Source organism: Lissotriton vulgaris, chromosome 1_1 (genome assembly GCF_964263255.1).
Source record: "Lissotriton vulgaris chromosome 1_1, aLisVul1.2, whole genome shotgun sequence".
Lineage (NCBI taxonomy): Eukaryota > Metazoa > Chordata > Amphibia > Caudata > Salamandridae > Lissotriton > Lissotriton vulgaris.
This window is the reverse complement of record NC_141685.1, coordinates 3,795,829-3,810,742: the sequence shown is the minus strand read 5'-3', so window position 1 is coordinate 3,810,742 and position 14,914 is coordinate 3,795,829. Positions and strand designations below refer to the sequence as shown.

Sequence of the window (14,914 nt, the reverse complement as noted above, 5' to 3'; positions counted from 1 at the left end):
GGCAGTGAGGGATCATTGTTTACTTGTTAACTCGTATTCACTAGCACCCTATCTTGGTTTCGTCACAATCCCCTTCCATAGGTTCCTTTTAACCAAATTCAGATTTAATTTGTTACATTTTTATTTAGGCTCTCTTAATAACTGGCAGAAGCCAGAACTAGCCCTGCCCTGTAGCTGCGACCAGTTTTCTGTACAAGATACAATGCATTTTGTCATGTTTTGCGGGTTGTACTCAGAGCCAAGAAAAAAATATTTGTTGCCTATCCTTAAAGAGGCTGGCTTCACTCAAGTGAGACCGGCTCTGCTCTTTCTACAATTACTGCCCAATCCCCACATTACTTTTTGCATAGCTAATTTTCTGGTAGCCGCTTCAAGGGTGAAAGCTGTCTGTCAAGATCAGTCTTAGAGTAAATGTTTTATCACTTATGTCTATGTTTGAATGTAACACTTTTTAATTGTTTGTAACATTTTTTAAACTTGTCGTTTACATATAATGTTTCTTGTGTAAAAAGGAAAAATCTTGTATGAAATGTTTTTTATCTTTTTCTCCTCTTTGTATGGCTTTTAAATAAGACGAATAAAGATATTCTGACTGTGTACCAGGTGTTTGAGAAAGAACACGTGTAAATCTTCCCCCTGTCTCTGGAACTTTGTTGTAGGTTTAGGTCTATCCAGTGAGGTCCTAATTGTTTTACAGTTATATTCTCGTCACGCTTCAGTCCAATGAATGCCTTTGCAAGTAGTTATTTTAGTGTGTTCATGGTGTATACCAATATTAAAGTTACCTGTCAATAATCAAAGTACAAGGTTTCGGTTTCGTGCCTGTAGACGCCACCTACCATGTAGACAACTTACATAGCCCTTAACTACAATGTCAAATATAGCAACAGTTTCCTTACCTTAAACACTGGGGTTGTTGACTGTGTTGTAGTTAAGAGGCGCAAAAGCAGCAAAGGATGTTGGTGCTTCTTCTTTGCCTTATTTGCCCAAAAATTAGGTAAAGTTCGTCCAGATGCTGAAAAGTAAGCATGGGCGTAAAATCCGTTCCGTTCCGTTCGCGGAATTTGCGGATTTTCTGCAATTTCGCAGTCCACGAGTCCGCGAATCTCACGAAATTGCAGAAAAATCTGCGAAATCGCGTGCGGGACAGATTTTCAAAAACTGAATTACATGAAGCACTTACAGGGTTACAGCAGGTGCCCAAGTTGAAGCTAATTTCTTCATAACCATATACAAAATGGTTACAAAGAAATTAACTTCAACGTGGGCACCTGCTGTAACCCTGTAAGTGCTTCCTGAGCGGTGCCTCCAGAGTTCTTGCCTACTTGCAACTATTCTCTGACCCTGCTCTGACCCTCATAGCAATAGTTACAAGTATGGCACAATGCTCCAGGCTGTCACAAAAATTAAACCACACCAGGAAGCACTTACAGATAAGGGAGCAGGTGCCGGACTTGAAGCTCAAATTCAGTAACACATTAACCAGCCCCCGGTTGAGGCTGAGCAGGTGTGCTTTCTCCCCATAATCTACAGTGGTGAACCAGAGGGTGCTGTGATGAACCAGAAGGTGTAGTTGTGAACTAGAGGGTGGCAGTGGTGAACCAGAGGGTGGCAGTGGTGAACCAGAGGGTGGCAGTGGTGAACCAGAGGGTGGCAGTGGTGAACCAGAGGGTGCTGTGATGAACCAGAGGATGGCAGTGGTGAACCAGAGGGTGGCAGTGGTGAACCAGAGGGTGGCAGGGGTGAACCAGAGGGTTGCAGTGATGAACCAAAGGGCTGCAGTGGTGAACTAGAGGGTGACAGTGGTGAACCAGAGGGTGCTGTGATGAACCATATGGTGGCAGGGGTGAACCAGAGGGTGGCAGTGGTGAACCAGAGGGTGGCAGTGGTGAACCAGAGGGTGCTGTGATGAATCACAGGGTGGCAGTGGTGAACCAGAGCGTGGCAGTGGTGAACCAGAGGGTGACAGTGATGAACCAGAGGGTGGCAGTGATGAACCAGAGGGTGGCAGGGGTGAACCAGAGGGTGCTGTGATTAATCAGAGGGTGGCAGTGATGAACCAGAGGGTGGCAGTGATGAATCAGAGGGTGGCGCTTCTAAACTGCCCGGGAGCCCTGTGGGTGTGAGCCCCTGTGCTGCTGAACTGCCCCAGAGCCCTCTCAGTGTGAAAATCATTCGTGCTCAATTGCCTGGGAGCCCTCTGGGTGTGAGCACACATTGTGCTAAGTGCCCCCCTGCCCCCAGTACATATATACCCGTAACGCACAGCACCATTATGCTCTTGCACCATGAAGTCTGGTGTCTGGATGCTCCTGATCCGTGTAGGTGGTACCACCGTCTGGTGCAGTCAAAATATAAAGTCATAACTTGCTACACAGCACCAATAAACACGTGTCCCCCCTTGCACCGGTATGCGCATGTACCAGGCGTGGAGCACTCGCATGCCACTGCACCCTACTGCCTAGCGCCAGCATATGCCTGTACGGGGCAGTTTAGTATGAGATGGGACATTGTCCAGCAGCAGCAGCTGCATGCGCCTGAACCCACTGAGGAGGATCAGAATGGCTTTGTACCAACACGTGCAGCAGAGCTATCTTGGACATCTGAAGGATTCTGGGGTCCTGGGCCAAACGTATTTTTGCATCCATGGGTTTCCCGAGCGCCATCCCCTTGTAGCTCCTGTGACCAGGAGGCTGCTCTCTCCTCATCTGCTGCTCTGCTCGGTCTCTGGCCCTTTATAAACAAGATGCATGTCAACTTGCATAGAAGCCCCGCCCGTTTGGCCCCCGCACACTAGCGGTATGAAACATTTTCCCGCCCAACCCCCACTATAATGGCCAGCTCACTTAAGGGACCTCAGCGCCTTTTGGCGCGCTGGAAAAGTTACAGGCACACGTGGTCACATATTTGTGCAAATGGCACAAAAATCCGCGAGTTCGCAGGAAAATTTGCGAACTCTCTGATTTTTTTTGCCATTTTGCATCAATTCACGGACCGCGAATTCGCAAATTTCGCCCATACTTACTGAAAAGCAAATATAACAAAATGTGGTTGTGTCAGCCAAACACATAGACTGTTAATCGTAAAGTACCCAAGGCCTTGGATCATACAAGTCAAGTCAAGTCAAAACAACTTTATTCGGTGAGATCATATCACCGTAAAAGCATGCTAATCAGAGGGGAGCAAATACAATCTGCAGTTAATTATCAAATTTAGACAAAAAAAAGCTTTCTGTGAGGCTCTTTGGTTATCGCTTCCTCAACTAGAACATCAAGCTCGGTTTCGCCGAACGTATTATTCCTGTTCCAGCAACTCAGATTGCAGCACAGAATTCTGGAAATCGTGCTCCTGGGTGCTATTAGGACAGCAACTTCACGATCGTCGTGATACAGCTGGGAGTTGGAGTTAGTAGTTAATGCAGACAGCCTAGACAGGTCCTATTTTAAACTTTAAATAATAGTCTAAGCTCTCACCTTTTGGCAAGGAATATGGTGCAAAGATGAGACAAAATTCACCAAGAATTTAATTATGGACTGTTTAGCTCTTGACTACAGCAAACAAAATTCCATGGTTGGAGCATATTTATAGCCTTTTGAAATTTTGCAAGAAAGATACTGATAGAAAGAACCCTGTAGCTATCCAAGATTTTAGTAAAAGAGATCTAAAGTTAAGATACATGAATATTACGAAATACGTACGGGAGATCAAAGTTAGTCAAATGCATAGCGTTATTTCTTACTTTGAAACTATACCTGCAAGGGGTCCACAAATGTACTTAATACAGGTCAAAAATGTACAACACAGATTCTATCTATCTGTATGAAACAGGGTATTTTGTTTTCATCCAGTCAGGATTCCGCACTTTGCACTTCAACATTTATCTTATATATTAGCTTTCAGCATTTTAGATAACCATTGGTCATTTTGCGTTATTCACTATATAAAAGTGTACTATGTTGTGTTATATTGAGGCTCATGTTTTCAGCTTTTTTTTGTCTAAATTTGATAATTAACTGCAGCTTGTATTTGCTCCCCTTTGATTAGCATGCTTTTATTGTGATATAGTTCCACCGAATAAAGTGTTTTTGACTTGACTTGACTTGACTAGTCCATGCAAAGAGCTTATGTACAGATAAAACAAGCATTTGCCATACAATAGGTCTCGCATTTGTGAGAGTTTGAGCTATTGGCATTGTAAATGACAATGCCTTTTTTTTATGTTTTGGTTTTAAAAACATACATATAAGGCATTGTCACTTACAATGCCAATAGCTTAAACTCCCAGAAAGGCGAGACCTATTGCATTGCAAATGCTTGTTTTCTTTGGCTTGGTATGTCTCATTGCGTAATGGAGATATGCGAGAGGGACGTGGAGGTAATGTTTCTATTACTAACCGGTAATCAGATTACTCCTAGTCCTACTGGTACTTATCACCATTACGGCCCGCCCTACATCCTGGTGGTCCGGCCAACTGTGTCTAGGGCCTCATTGTGTAATGGAGATAAGCGAGAGTAGCACTAGGAGTAATGTGATTACCGGTAGGTAATAGAAACATGAATGTCCTATCGGAGTCTGCGGGTTTTTGCAAATTAGATCCCAAAAATTTGAAAAACTTATCAGAGGAGATGTATACTCTCCCTTAACCCCTTACGTGCTGCAGTTGGCCGTTGGACGTCACGAGTACTACCTTCGTAGTGCTGCGCACGTCCAATGGCCGACGCGACCACGCCCATTTTTAAGGAAGTGCTGCACTGCCGCAAAATCGCGGCAGCAGCCAACGGGTTAAATCATCTACAAGAAATCTGTTAAATTGTTTTGCTTGTTGGAATTTGGGGGACGTATCACACCTCACCAAATACATAGATCTTTTTCCTCATATAATGGCTATGAGGTTAGCTCTCACCCCATTTCTGGAAGTTCTTGTGCTGGACCATTGTTGGGAGCAGGACTCGCTTTATGGCGGTGCAAACAGCTGTGGTCCGTGCAGGTAACAGAGGGTGGGCGATGGGGCTGGGTGGGGGAGATTTCGAGGAACGATGCAGAGGGAAAATTAAAAAAATAATTAATTCATTTTCCCTCTGCATTGTCTCTCGAAATCCCCCCCGCCCCCACGTGGCACCCCCGCTGTTACCTGCACGTACTGAGGCTCGGTGTTAACAGTGCATCTGCACCAGGCGTTGACTTTGGTGAAGGGTGCGTGTTTAAAAATTATTTTTGGTTTAAAAGCACATGAACTTCCTTGTGCATCAGGCAGTTTCAAGGCAACAATAAAAATGCCAAGATAACTCTGGTGATTAATGTTCCTCCTAGTGAGTGTTCAGAATTTTGTCTAGTGGCAGTTTTAGTTCATTGTAAAGTAGTGTAGAGGGTTAATGTGCCTACAGGGCCGGGACTCGGATTTGCGAGGCCTTGAGCCAAAAGTGAATATGGGAGGCCTCTCTAATTTAAATAAGTGACCTCTGGAAAGGAGGCCATTCAGAAACACTGCGGGAGGCCCATTGTCTAGCATTTTAGCACCCCACAGTTTTAACTTTCAACCCAAAAGCCATTCTCACACCCTCAGTCCGCTAGGTGTGAGAATTCCTTGAGGGCTAAAAGTTAAAACTATGGGGGCGGTAATATGCTGTACAATGGACATCTCATAGTGTCTCTGAATGGGTCTCCTTGCAATTGGGATAAGAGGAAGCGTCTCCCTATTCTAGACCTCCAGACACCATCCCTGAGAGGCCCAGGGAGGGGGTGGGGGCCTCCTCTGGACCCTAATTGCAAGGAGACACCTTTCCTACAAATTGATTGCTAGGGAAAGAACAGGACACACCATTGGTGCGAGGCTCTGGGCAGATGCCCACACTGCCCATACCTAGCACTGGCCCTGTGTGCCTACACCAAAGAACTTGTGCCATGCAGATCACAGAACTAAGTGTGACTAAACAATGAGTAGCGCTATAAAAAAATGAAATGTATATCAGAGAGAGGGGAGGGAGAGATGAGGTTCACTGTTGGAGAGTGGTAGTGAGGGAATCCATGGAGAAGGAGGTTATGGGGGAGGAGAGCGCCAAAAAAGACTGTCATAATTTATTTTCTCTATGGATTAGGAAGCGCTGTTACTCTGTAGTGAGTTCACAGCTCAGTTTAGCCTGGAAGGCTGCCAAGAGAAATAGTAAAGAGCGTACTGTTCACGAGGCATTCACGCTGGATCGCCTCGAAGCGCTTGCGATAGGCCTAAAATAATATTGTTTAATAGTCTGTATATGGGCCAACTTTGGATGCAATCTCCGCTTTTAAAGATGCAGTTTAGCGCTGTTACGGACCAGCATCACGGGGTCCTCACACTACCTTTAACAAAGGGTCCCATGCGCAGTGGTAGCACATTGAAGCCCACTTCTTGCTGGCAATGTCTGTGTTTCAAAGTTACCGCTGTCTGTATTTCTGTCTGCTTGGTCTGTCTCAAAGCCGGTGAGGGTAGATGTGAGCTCGGGAGGGTGTTTGAAGGTGGTGGGGCTGTCTAAACAAGCATAACCGCCCCAAAAAAGTTAAGTGAATTACTCCAGCATAATTAAAGTCTCACCCGGGCTCAGCTGTTACCTTGGCCATGCAGACATGTTCAGCAGAAGCCACCGAGCTGCAGAATACATCAGCATCAGAGAAGAGTGGGGTGACGAAAGACGACTTTTCCCCCAGGAGAGTGGTGGAAGTTCCTCCTGACCTGGGTCAGGTAGAATGCTCTGAGACTAGTCACTCACTCTCTGACTGACCTCCTGTCTGCTAGAAAACTCACGCTGCCAAACAGTGCATTGCTCTGATCCCTCCACTCTGCCAAGCTGCCTCCTTTAGTCTCAAGTAGTGCTTTCTGTCCATTACTAAACCCCTTCACCAGCAAAGGTAAATACGCCGAAGCCTTTAACAAAGTGAGACGTTCCTGTCGGCACTTAGCCTCTCTGTTTCCCAATGAAAAGGCCTGTCCTGGCGGTGCCCCCACCCTCCGCAAACTCGTTTAATTTCACTCTCTCCTGTGACCTCGCGGGCCGCCAGCCGGGCCAACAAATACCGGGGATACCAGGGATTTATATCAACAAATTAGCAGACACTCGCTCACCTCGGACTTGTCCTATTTGGCCCCCACCCTCAACAAACATGATCCGTGGGTGAGCTCCGGCAGGCGCACAGGGGAGCAGCTGAGCTCTCGCCAATGCAGAAGAGTGTGTGAGGCCTCAGGGAGAGTGCAACACATAATATGTATAAACAAGCAGCACTGAAAGCAATCGCATTCGCGATCGCTATAGTAAACTAGTCCCGACGGCCGCCATTGTCCCTGCTTTGAAAGTGAAAGCGGGCATGGTGTGCTGAGCGTGAATTAATAAACAAGTAGTCCCGAGAGTAATAGATAACGGGCAGCAGCGGAAATAGACTGCAGTTGGTCCGTGCTGCTTCCTGCAAAACAGAATCAGAACGGAAGTGATGTTTCAAACCACCAGCCAATCAATGAGCTACATAAAAATAGCAATGCCAGGTTTAACCAATGGCAAGCTAAATAACAAATATAAACTCAATGGGTGGAATTTCACCCTTTATACTGACTACTTGAAGCCTCGTAGAGGCAGCTGCGCTGCCTATGCGAGACCTAAAAATGCAGTTTGTCTGCTTTACTTTTCTTGAAAGTTGACGATCAGTACTAAATAAATCACTTTAGACAGCATTGCAGCAAGCCGTCATTGCGCCTACACCGAAGTCCAAGGCCATAATAACACTATTTTTTCGTGGTGGTAATTAATCAGGCCCTGCTGAACCCAATGGCCTCCCACCAGGAGCTGAAGCTGTCAGTGACGTTTTGGTCCCTGAGAAAACATAGTCACAGCTCTCTCCTCCTCCCCCAGCCTTGTCTGTCTCACTCTCCACTCTCCACCTACCTTAATTCTATCTTCTCCATCTCCTCCCCTCCCGCTCCAGCCCTACACCCCTTCCCCTCTCCTTCGGCTTCGGTACAGCCAGCCCGAGCCTGCCCCTGAGGGGTACCAGAGCTGCACCACGCGCCACGTGCTGTCAGGGCTTGCTGCAACTTGGCGAGTGAAATGCAGCATACACTCTCTTGACTACACCATCAACATTAGGGGTGGGGTTCGGTGTTCAAAATATTTACTAAATATGAGCAAATAGACTTTTTTCATAGCCCAAGGTCATTTAGTAACCAGTACAGTATTAAACAATCGGCAACGTTCCCACCACAGTGGCATTCCTTACAAACAGCTGAGCTGTCTCTCAGCCTTGAGATTAGAATCCTCCCTTAGCCCCCTCCCCCCGCTTGTGGTGTACTATTGAAGCTACTAGTAATTCTAAAACTAAATTGTGTGACCTTGGGCAATGACTTAGTGCTTACTCCCAGTCCCAGGCCATTTTTTTGTCAGGATTGAGAGTTCTAACGAATAAGGCCAAAAGCTGCTAACAACCATGTGGGCCTGATCATGGCCTCACACAAGTCACACCTCAGCAACCACCTGTCCCAGACCTGCCTGAACCATATAGAGTATAGTCTTAAGTTAACAGTAAAACTACCTGCTAACTTGAGTTGACTCTTCTCTGTAAGATTGCAGGACTCACTACTTCTGGATGAAAATTTTTCTAGCTAACGCGACAAAGATTTTTCAATTCTGTTAAGAACACGGAGGTGAGAATTATGCTTCTCAATCTTTACTACACAAACAGCAGCAAAGGGTTCAACTTTAAACAGCATACCCCGGAAGGACAACCCCCTCCAGGTCTGCATCAATCAGTACACACCATCATGAATAAATGTCCACAAAGTTGTCGTCACTTCCTCTTTCTTTGCAAATGTCTATAAACTGTAACAGGACTGAACCCAAACTTGACACCGAACCGCGTCAGCGACCATCCTTTTCGAAACGTAGAAGGCTGGTCCAAAGCCTCATCAGAAAAGCTCACAGTTCTGGTTTGTTTTCCTTTGTCGCCTGAAACAAGAAACACAGCCATAACACCCATGTCAGACTGAAAATAACAGTCACAAGTTGACAAATCGGGTGGGAACAATAAGAAGTCAAACATTAGCATTGAAATATGCAATCAAATATCAGTAACACAATCATGAAAAAACATGTAATATATAAAATAATTCCTCCTGGGTGGGATAATTCTCACCTCCGTGTCCTTAATAGAATTGAAAATTCTTTGTCGCGTTAGCTAGAAAAATGTTTATTCTATGTCAGTCCACGGAGGCTCAAATTATGCTAGTTTAAAGTTGCTTCACTACAACAGAGGCAACATCCACAATAGGTTTGTGGTAAAAGGTCTTAAAAGTTGACTCAGAGGACCAGTTCGGCACAGTCATAATATCTTGTAACCTGGACCCCATGACAAGGGCTGTCGAGGCCATGGGCCCTCTCACAGAATGAGCACCAAAAATGGAGGAATCAATTCCCGCTTCCGTCAACAACCATGTAATCCACCTGGCCAGAGTAGCGGAAGCGATATCAACAGTTGACCTGCCACATCATTTCTGAACTCTCTTGTACCATCCTCATAGACCTTCAAGCATTGCACAACACACAGTTTGCAATGGTGAGGAAAGGCAGGATAAGTAATGCATTTAGATATAGTCATAGTACGACGGGAAAGTGTGAAAGAAACTCCAGACGGAGTAAACACTGCTAAATCCAGAGCATGTACGTCCGACACACGTCTGCATGAAATAAGGCATAAAACGCTGTTGTTCACATAAGTAGTTGGTACCTGCATGCTGGCTATCTGATATCTTCTTCTCCAGTCTGTCCCTAGCGCCGGGAAACCCACTGTGGGTAGCTGTGCGCGGTAAAAGTTTAAATAAATAAAATAAATAAATAAATAATAAAAGCTCCAATTTGGCAGACAATTGTTTGCGCGACAGCCCTTCATTAGCTGGCCATGTTTTCAAGTATCTCAGAACTATGGAAACATCCCATAATGTCTGATATCTAGGTTGAGGAGGATTCACCAACCTGATACCTCGTATGACCTTACAGATCAGGGGATGTTCCCCCACAGGTCTACCATCCATGTGAGGATGTCCCGCCGAAATGGCCGATCTTAAATTGTTTACCGTCCTATATGCCATGCCTGATTTAGCCAAGTCGGATAAAAAATTCACGATCACAGAGATACCCGATCCCAATTGATCACTCTGCCGTTCACCACACCAACGCACCCATAGTCGCCAAGCAGACTCGTATCGTTTGTGCGTGGAAGGTGCCCAAGACTGGGAGAGAAAAAAGAGAGTGTCTTGTGAAACTCCTGGCACTTGCCAGCGTCACCGGAAAGTCTCCACGCCATGAGAGGTAACTGACCCTGTAGGACTAATGGATGAGAAAGGCCCACCGGATCTGCCAACAACTCTGGGAATTACCTGATCCGAACCGGTGGAGCACATGATAAGCTCATTGCCACCGGAAACCAAGCTTGAGCCTTCCAACATGGGGATACTAGGATTATTTCCGCCCCCTGCCTGCGTGTCTGCGCTAACAACCTCGGAATCATGAGGAAGGGAGGAAAGGCATATAAAATGCCTGTGGTCCATGATTGAAGAAATGCGTCTGAGCTGATCGCTAATGGATCCGGATTGCAACTGTAAAACAGGGGAAGTTGTCTGTTGAGTCGGGACGCAAATAGATCCAGCGCACACAGTCCCCACTTGGAATTCAATGCCTGAAACACACTGGGATGAAGTTTCCAATCGCTGGAGTCCCTCAGAAATCTGGAATTCCAATCTGCCACCACATTGGACGAACCCGGAATGTATTCCGCCGTCACTGAAATGTGGTGAACCAGACAGTAGTGCCAAAGATCCTTGGATATTTCCGCTAGAAATCGGGATCTGGTACCGTCCAGGCGATTGATATAACGGACCGTGGACACATTGTCCAGACGCAGTAGAATACAACTCGCTCGCTGAGGAGACAGAGTTCGAATGGCAAAAGACCCTGCCAATAGTTCTAGGCAATTGATATGGAGTCGCAGCTCCTCCTGGGACCACGTCCCCCGGTCTCCATTGTCCCACAACGAGCACCCCAGCCCCACCGGCTGGCATCGGACTCTATGATGGCATCCGGACTGGCCGCAAAGATGGCACTGCCATTCCAAGCGTCCATGTGCTCTAACCACCAATTCATCTCCAAGCGCGCCTCCCGCAAAATTGTTATCTGCTCTGCATAGTGTAAACCTCTGCGGAGATGCAGAATCTTCAACCGCTGTAAGGCCCTGTAATGTAACGGAACGGGAAAAATCACCTATATGGACGCCGCCAACAAACCCACGAGGCGGACTAACGTCCTCAATGATATTGTCTGAGAGGCAAGCGCTCTCCTCAATTCTTTCTTGATCGCTATCCTCTTTTTGAGAGGCAAAAGCAGTTGAGAGGTCAATGAATTTACCTGAAAACCTAAGAAATCGATTACTTGCGAAGGTACAAGAAGAGATTTCGGAACGTTGAGGTGAAATCCCAACTCCTGGAGGAGTTGGATAGTCCAAGAAAGGTGGAGTTGCACAACCTCGACCGACTGACTCATGATCAGAATATCGTCCAGATAGATTATGAGCCTGACACCTCTCTCCCTTAACCACTGAACAACTGGTCTCATGAGTTACGTGAAACACCATGGAGCGGACGAGAGACCGAAGGGCATAGCAGAAAACTCAAACCACTGATTGCGCCATTGAAACTGCAGGAAGCGCCGGTGAGGCAGAAAAATGGCGACCGCCAGATAGGCGTCTTTCAGGTCCAATCGAACCATCCAATCCTGACTCATCAACATGTCTCTCAAGAGATGAATCCCCTCCATTTTGAAATGGCGGTATACTACTCCCACATTGAACTCTTTTAAGTTCAGAACCAGACGAAAACCTAGCTCTTTCTTGGGAACCAAGAGGATTGTTCACAAAACCGTGTGGTTGAGGAGCCCTCCGCACTATTGCCCCTTTGTTCAATAACAATTGAACTTCCTCGTCGATGAAACTCATTTCTACTGGGGAAAAACTTAGGGGTCTGGGAGTCACTGTTTGCGAAGGAGTCGCATAAAATTCTATGTGAAAACCTCGAACTGTCTGACTTATCCATGGGACGGGAGTCAGAGCCGCCCATCTGGTGAAGGAACTGCGCAATGCAAACTCCCACCATAAGATCCCCACAATGTAAAATGGGTACTTGCATAGCTGGAATCTCCAGACTGGAACTGTTGACCTCTGTAACCTCCTCGTTGTCCATGACCCCTGTCACCTCTGTTGCGGGTCGGATAGAAGTTCGATCTTTGGGAACATACTCTGCCCCGTTGTTCTGCACCTCTAGAGGTCTGGTTACCACCTCGGTCGGACCCTCGACCTTTGTAACGGCCGGCCCTGTTAAAAACACCTGAATGAAAAACGTGTTTGATGTTGGCCTGTGCCTTATCCAAGGCAGAAAAAGTGGCCACATATTTGCCCATCTTTTTGACAAAGTCGTCGCCAAACAGCATGCCATTTGCCAGGGAACCCGGTTCCGTAGTAGCCATCTCAGCCAGTTTGGGGTTGATGCGCATAAGGAAAGCCCTTCTTCTCTCTGTGGATAACGCCACATTGGTATTGCCCAGAAAATACATGGCGCGTTGCGCCCATTCCATAATGTTGGGGGAATTCAGGGGGACACCTTTGTCGTTTGCTGTGACAGCGGCATCTGATATCTTAGTCAGCGGACCTGAGACATCTAACATCTTGTCTTGGCACCCTTTCCAGGCCCTATCCAAACGTTTTTTGGGATCTTTGGTGCATTTTCGCATGAATGTCGCCATGTTAGGGTCTAATTCCGGCGTATCTACCACCTTACCCAACAACGACGGTCGGGGAAATTCCGAGCGCAAGGTGGCCCTGACCTGACTCTCAAAACCCTGTTGCAAAATATTTTGCACATAATGCGCCACCTCAACACAGGAAACCCATTTAGTAGACCGAGGGTGAATTAAGTTCTGAGGATTAAAAAGTAGATTCTTTGGTGTCACGTCCTCCTGTGCATCATAAAACATATGTTTGGCCTTCTTGACCTTCTTCTTGGGCTGCACTGATTCGTCATCGGAATCTGTTGTATCCAGGGTAGCCGGAGAAGACTCTCCTTGCATATCCCTGCCTGCCAAGGAGCCATGGTCCAGCAGAACATTCTTCGCCATTTTTAACAGGACTTCAGCCGAAGCCTGTGTGGTAGAAGTGTTCTTACTAGATGACCTAGACTTTCTTTTGCCAGAAGATTTAAGAGTTTTCGTTAGGGGCGTTAAGGCCTTGATAAGCGCCTTATTCACTAAACCCTGGACGTGGGTATCCTGGGCTTCCACAGGTTGCTCCTCCAATTCCTCTTCATAAGGCTCCTGATATTCCTCATATTCATTGTACTCAACCCACTTGTCTTTCTCCTTGGCGTAATACGCCATAATACAGTATAGGAGGTCTGAAGGAGATTCTAGGGAGGAGTAACCCAAGGGCAAAAGACCCCCTAAAGTATTACTGACTACAGATAATACTTGGGTCTCAGCAATTATCAGGAAAAAATGTAAGAAGATGAAAGACAGAAATGGAAAGTAATATTATAATAATGGTGGCAGGAGCTTGCCCTTATAAACTCCCCTAGTGCCAAGCACTCGTCTGGAAACCGCTCCAGTCAGCGTTAAAATCGAGCTGGGGATTTGACAGGCCAAAAATGCAACTTGCGTGAAGAGCCGGTGACAGAAAATGAAACCGGCTCTCCGCGCATGCGCACAAAGAAGAAAGGAAAGAACAAGACGGAGGGGCACCAAAGCCTCAACTCCTACGGTAGGGCGGGCATGCACTAGAGAAGAAAGGCAGTGCAGCACGCAAGAAAGTATAAATAAATAAATTAATTAAATAATGAATTGCGTATATCGGGAAGAAAGCACACCGCAACTCCCGAAAAGAAACTACCACACGAACTCGCGCACGTCAACCGCAGCACAGCGCGCTATACCTAAAACCAGAAATTATCAGCAATTTATCTGAAAATGACAAGAAATAAGCATATATACGAGCAAGAAAATAAAAAGTCACTTATCTCGCTGCTGCAGCAGCAAAGAAAGAGGAAGTGACGACAACTTTGTGGACATTTATTCATGATGGTGTGTACTGATTGATGCAGACCTGGAGGGGGTTGTCCTTCCGGGGTATGCTGTTTAAAGTTTAACCCTTTGCTGCTGTATGTGTAGTAAAGATTGAGAAGCATAATTTGAGCCTCCGTGGACTGACATAGAATTCGATTGGATCTCGAGTGATGAGTTGAGCGACTACTAATACAGTGTGCGGTACACTAGTACATGTGCTCCTCCCATAGTGTGCAGCAAGAGAGTGAGATGGAGGAAAGGGAGGAGGAAGGGTGACTGTCCGGACCCGATTTGCCCAGTTGCTGGAAGAATGACCAATCACTGCATAGCTTAACAATAAGCTTTTACAGTGATTGGGCATTGCTACATTGGACACTGGGCGGACTGGGCGGGCTGGGGGGCCCTCTCACCCCCGCGGTCCCACCCCTGCGGTGACAAGTCGTCAGTCAATCATGCCTCTACTGCTCAATGACCAGACAGGCAACTCCCACCGCACACTACATGCTGCAGAACACACTGCAGCCAACCCAGACGCTGCTCTCTTACAGGGAGGCTCTCTCTGTAAGAGAGCAGTGCCAGGATTGGGGTGAGCAGGCAAACTCACAGCTCATTTTCCAACTACTGGGGTCTGCGGTTTTGGGCAACCCCCTAGTCACCCTGTGCTTGATCATTCAAAGCCATTGTGCGCATGTCGGGTTCCTGGCCTCGGAAAGGCAGCCAGCCAAACCCAACATGTGCACTGACAACCTGCCACTGTGCACAGTGCGCAGTCGCTCAACAATTGACTGACTAAATGCGC

General features: G+C 46.7%; 1 pseudogene; it reads right to left on the bottom strand.

Annotated features, from left to right (window-relative positions):
- Positions 1 to 11,885: 11,885 nt before the first annotated feature.
- LOC147736927 (uncharacterized) lies at positions 11,886 to 13,434 on the bottom strand (annotated as a pseudogene).
- Positions 13,435 to 14,914: the final 1,480 nt, after the last annotated feature.